This window comes from Hemiscyllium ocellatum, chromosome 6 (assembly GCF_020745735.1).
Source record: "Hemiscyllium ocellatum isolate sHemOce1 chromosome 6, sHemOce1.pat.X.cur, whole genome shotgun sequence".
Lineage (NCBI taxonomy): Eukaryota > Metazoa > Chordata > Chondrichthyes > Orectolobiformes > Hemiscylliidae > Hemiscyllium > Hemiscyllium ocellatum.
Genome location: NC_083406.1, coordinates 125,966,159 through 125,972,158, shown reverse-complemented (window position 1 = coordinate 125,972,158; position 6,000 = coordinate 125,966,159).

Below are 6,000 nucleotides of genomic sequence, written 5' to 3'. Positions count from 1 at the left end.
CTCTATGACTCTTTAGTATGGGCTGAAACATTTAGGTCTTCACCCAACGAATTCACTGCCAGAGAAAGCAATTGAAGCTAAAACACGATGATTCCCTGAGGAGTTGGATATAGCAATCAAAGCTAAAGAGATCAAAGGATTTGAGGGAAAGGCAAGAGTACAATCCTCAAATGAATGATCAGCCATGATCAAACTAATGCTAGAGCAAGCTCGAAGGGCTGAATGGCCAACCCCAGCTCCTATTTTCTATGTTCATATGTAAGTACTGACCCTCCAACAGTGCGGCACTCCGTCAGTACTGACCCTCTGAAAGCGCGGCACTCCCTCAGCACTGACTCTCCAACAGGGCGGCACTCCCTCAGTACTGACTCTCCGACAGTGCGGCACTGACTCTCCATCAGTGTGGCACTCCCTCAGCACTGACTCTGCTACAGTGCAGCACTCCCTCGGTACTGACCCTCCGACAGTGCGGTACTCCCTCACCACTGACTCTCCGACAGTGCAGCACTTCCTCAGCACTGACTCTCCGACAGCGCAGCACTCCCTCATTACTGACCCTCCGATAGTGCGGCTCTCCCTGAGTATTGAACCTCCAACTGTCCTGCTCTCCCTGAGTATTGACCCTTCAAAAATACAGCATTCTCTCAGTACTGACCCTCCAATAGTGGGGCACTACCTTTATACTGACCCGCAGACAGTGCAATATTCCCTCAGTACTGACCGTCTGAAACTAGGGCGCTCCCTCAGTACTGACCCCCTGACAGTGCAGCAGTCCTTCAGCACTGACCCTCCGACAATGCTGCACTCCCTCAATACTGACCATCCAATAGTGCAGCACTCCCTCAGCACAGACCCGCCGAGAGTGCATCACTCCCTCAGCACCGACCCTCCGACAGTGCTGCACTCCCTCAGCACTGACCCTCCGACAGTGCTGCACTTCCTCAGCACTGACTCTCCGACTGTGCTGCACTTCCTCAGCACTGACCTTCCGACAGTGCTGCACTCCCTCAGCACTGACCCTCTGACAGTGCGGCACTCCCTCAGCTCTGACCCTCCGACAGTGCGGCACTCCCTCAGCACTGACCCTCAGACAGTGCTGCACTCCATCAGCACTGACCCTCCAACAGTGCAGTACACCCTCAGCACTGACCCTCCAACAGTGCTGCACTCCCTCAGCACTGACCCTCCGACAGTGCAGCACTCCCTCAGCACTGACCCTCTGACAGTGCAGCACTCCCTCAGCACTGACCCTCCGACAGTGCAGCATTACTTCTTACTTGCCTGGATAAATGCAGCTTCAACAACACTCAAGAAGCGTGACATCATTCAGTACAAAGCAGGCCATTTGGCACCACATCCACAAGCATTCATTCCCTCCATCACCGACGCTCAGTAACAGCAGTGTGTTGTATCTACAAGAAGCACTGCAGAAATTCACCAATTACCACCTTCAAACCCATAACCATTTCCACTGTGAAACATAAAAGCAAGATGGGAACAAAAACAGACATTGCTAGAAAAGCTTAGCAGGTCTGGCAGCATCTGTAGAGAGAGGTCAGAGTTAATGTTTCAGGTCCAGTGACTCTTCTTCAGAACTTATAGTAGCTAGGAAAAAGTGAATAGATAGCTTAGAGAAGGGGCTGGGGGAGGGAGATGAAATAAACAATAGATGAAGATAGAGCCCATAGAGAGAAGAACTGTCGGACATCCAAAAGACTGGATAACGGTCAGTTAAGGTCAGTGAGTAGCTAAGGGGTACTACTGGTGACTAGGATGGGCTGTGTATAATAGCAAACCATGTGATAACAAAGCCTGGTGTGTGGGGGTTAGGGTGAGGACTTGGGAGAAGGTGCCTCAAGCCTTAAAAGTGTTAAACCCGATACTGAGTACCGAACTGTTCTTCCAGCTCTGCACGGAGATTTGCTGCAACACTACAGCTGAGACAGGGAACAAAGAACACAGAACACTGCAACAACACAGTACAGGCCCTTCGGCCCTCAATGTTACGCTGACCTATGAAACCAATCTGAAGCCCATCTAACCTACACTATTCCATTTTCATTCATATGTTTATCAAATGACATTTAAATGCCCTTAAAGTTGGCGAGTCTACTACTGTTGCAGGCAGGGAATTCCACATCCTTACTACTCTCTGAGTAAAGAAAGTATCCTCTATCTATCACCCCTCAATTTAAAGCTATGTCCCCTTGTGCTAGCCATCACCATTTGAGGAAAAAGGCTTTCACTGTCCACCCTATCTAATCCTGTGATCATCTTGTATGTTTCTATTAAGTTACCTCTTAACCTTCTTCTCTCTAATGAAAACAGCCTCAAGTCCCTCAGCCTTTCCTCATAAGACCTTCCCTCCATACTGTGCAACATATGAGTAAATCTCCTCTGAACCCTCTCCAATGCTTCCACATTCTTCCTAGAATGCAGTGACCAGAACTATACACAATACCCCAAGTGCGGCCGTGCCAGAGTTTTGTACAGATGCAGCATGACCTCATGGCTCTGAAACTCAATCCCTCTACCAATAAAAGCTAACACACCATACGCCTTCTTAACAACCCTATCAACCTGGGTGGCAACTTTCAGGGATCTATGTACATGGACACTGAGATCTCTCTGCTCATCCACACTACCAAGAATCTTACCATTACCCCACTATTCTGCATTTCTGTTGGTCCTTCCAAAGAGAATCACCTCACACTTTTCCGCATTAAACCCTATTTGCCACTTCTCAGCCCAGCTCTGCAGCTTACCTATGTCCCTCTATAACTGCAACATCCTTCCACACTGTCCACAGTGCCACCGACCTCAGTGTCATCCGCACATTTACTAACCCATCCTTCTGTGCCCTCAACCAGATCATTTATAAAAACGACAAACAACATGGACCTAAAACAGGTCCTTGTGGTACACCACTAGTAAGTGAACTCCAGGATGACCATTTCCCATCAACCACCATCCTCTCTCTTCTTTCAGCTAGTTAACTTCTGATCTAAACCGCTAAATCAACTTCAATCCTATGCCTCCATATTTTCTGCTGCAAATGTGTTGCTGGTCAAAGCACAGCAGGTTAGGCAGCATCTCAGGAATAGAGAATTCAACGTTTCGAGCATAAGCCCTTCATCTGCAACAACCTACTGTGGGGAACCTTATCAGACACCACACTGAAACCCATATACATCCCATCAACCATTTCACCCCCATCCACCTGTTTGGTCACCTTCTCAATGAACTCAATAAGGTTTGTGAGGCACGAGCTACCCTTCACAAAACCGTGTTGACTATCCCTAATCAACTTATTCCTTTTGAGATGATTATAAATCCTACCTCTTATAATCTTTACCAACACTTTACTCACAACCGAAGTAAGGCTCACTGGTCTATAATTACCAGGGTTGTTTCTACTGCCCTTTTTGAACAAGGGAACAACATTTGCTATCCTCCAGTCTTCTGGCCCTATTCCTGGAGACAATGATGACATAAAGATCAAAGCCAAAGGCTCTGTAATCTCCTCCCTAGCTTCCTACAGAATCATAGGATAAATCCGATCCAGCGCAGGAGACATATCTATTTTCCCAGTTTCCAGAATTGCTAACGCCTCCTCCTTGTGAATCTCAATCCCATCTAGCCAGTATTTCAATATTCTCATTGACAACATTGTCTTTTTCCTGTATAAATACTGAAGAAAAATATTCAATTAGCGCATCTCCTATCTCCTCAGACTCCACGCACAACTTGCCACTACTGTCCTTGACTAGCCCTAAGCTTACTCTAGTCATTCTTTTATTCCTGACATACCTATAGAAAGCTTTAGGGTTTTCCTTGATCCTATCTGCCAAAGGCCTCTCATGTCTCCTCCTGACTCTTCTTAGGTCTCTCTTTAGGTCTTTCCTGGCCAACTTGTAACTCTCAAGCGCTCTGAGCCTTCACATCTCATCTTTACATAAGCTTCCTTCTTCCTCTTGAGAAGAGTTTCAACTTCTTTAGTAAACCACAACTCCCTCACTCAACCACTTTCACCTTGCCTGACAGATACATACTTAGTTGAAGAGTGTGGTGCTGGAAAAGCACAGCTGGTCAGGCAGCATCCGAGGCACAGGACATAGCTTTAAATTGAGGGGTGATAGATGGAGGATAGTTTCTTTACTCAGAGAGTAGTAAGGGTGTGGAATGCCCTGCCTGCAACAATAGTAGACTCGCCAACTTAAAGGGCATTTAAATGTCATTGGATAAACATATGAAGTCTTTCATCAGGTCGATTCTCCTGCTCCTTGGCTGCTGCCTGCCCAGCTGTGCCTTTCCAGCACATTCTACGACTGTGGACTCCAACATCTGCACTCCTCAATTTCTCCCATGTACATACTTATCAAGGACACACAGTAGCTAGTCTTTGAATAAGCTCTATATTTCAATTGTGCGCATCCACTGCAGTTTCCTTCCACATCCAATGCATCCTAAATTTACCTAATCGCATCATAATTGCCTTTTCTCCAGCTATAACTCTTGTCCTGCAGTATATACCTATGCCTTTCCATTGCTAAACTAAACATAACCGAGTTGTGGTCACTATCATCAAAGAGCTCACCTACCTCAAAATCTATTACCTGGCCTGGTTCATTACTCAGTAGGAGAAAGTGAGGACTGCAGATGCTGGAGATCAGATTCAAGAGTGGAAAAGCAGCAGGTCAGACAGCATCCAAGGAGCAGGAGAATCGATGTTTCAGGCATAAGCACTTCATCAGGAACTCTTGATGATTTGTGATGAAGGGCTTATGCCCAAAATGTTAATTCTCCTGCTCCTCGGATGTTGCCTGACCGGCTGTGCTTTTCCAGCACTGCATTCTTGATTCATTAGCCAGTACCAAATCCAATGTACCTTGCCTCTTGTTGGCCTATCTACATACTGTGTCAGGAAACCTTCCTGCACATATTGGACAAAAATTGACCCATCTAAAGTACTCAAACTCTTGTGTTTTCAGTCAATATTTAGAAAGTTGAAGTCCCCCATAACAATGACTCTGTTACTTTCGCTCCTATCCAGAATCATCTAATCAATCCTTTCCTCTAAATCTCTGGAACGTTTCAGAGGCCTATAGAAAACTCCCAACAGGAGACAGAGATGTTAGCCAGGGAACAGAGTGGTGTGTTGACATAGCAGGCAACTGGAAGCTCAGGGTCATTTTTGCGGACAGAATGCAGGTGCTCTGCGAAATGGTCACCCAAGATTAGAGTGGTGCTGGGAAAGCACCACTCTAATCTTGACTCTGATCTCCAGCATTTGCAATCCTTACTTTCGCCAAATGGTCACCCAGTCTATGCTGCATTTCCCCATTGTAGTGCAGAGCACAGTGTGAGCAGCAAATGCAGTGGATCAAATTAAGTGAAGTGCAGGTAAAGTGCAGCTTCAGCTGGAAGGTGTACCTGGGCCTTGGATCCTGAGGAGGGAGGAAGTAAATGGGCAACCTTCTGCGATTGCAGGGGAAGGTGCCGTGGGCTGGGAGGCAGGAGAATTGGGAGTGAAGTAGGAGCGGACCAGGGTGTCCCAAACAGAACGGTCCTTGCACAAAGTTGGCAAGGGAGGGGAGGGGAATATGGAGGTGGCGGAAAAGGCAACTAATGATCCTCTGGATGTGGAACCTGGTGAGATGGTAGTTGAGGACAGGGGGGACCCTATCGCTGTGGTGTAAAGGAAGAGAAGAGGGGAGGGCTGAAGTGAGGGAGATGGGTCAGACCCAGTTGAGGGCCTTGTCAAACACAGTGCTGGAGAATCCTCAGTTGAAGAAGAAGGTGGACATTTCAAAGTTGGCATCACCAGAGCAGACCCATCGGAGATGCAAGAACTGGGAGAATAGATAGTGAGTTTACAGGAAGCAGTGTGTGAGGAAGTATAGTGAGAAGTAACTGTGAGAGTTAGTGGGTTTGTAGTGGAAAGAAGGGTCACTGGAATTGAAACGTTCAATCTGACTTTTCTCCATATGTGCTGCCAGA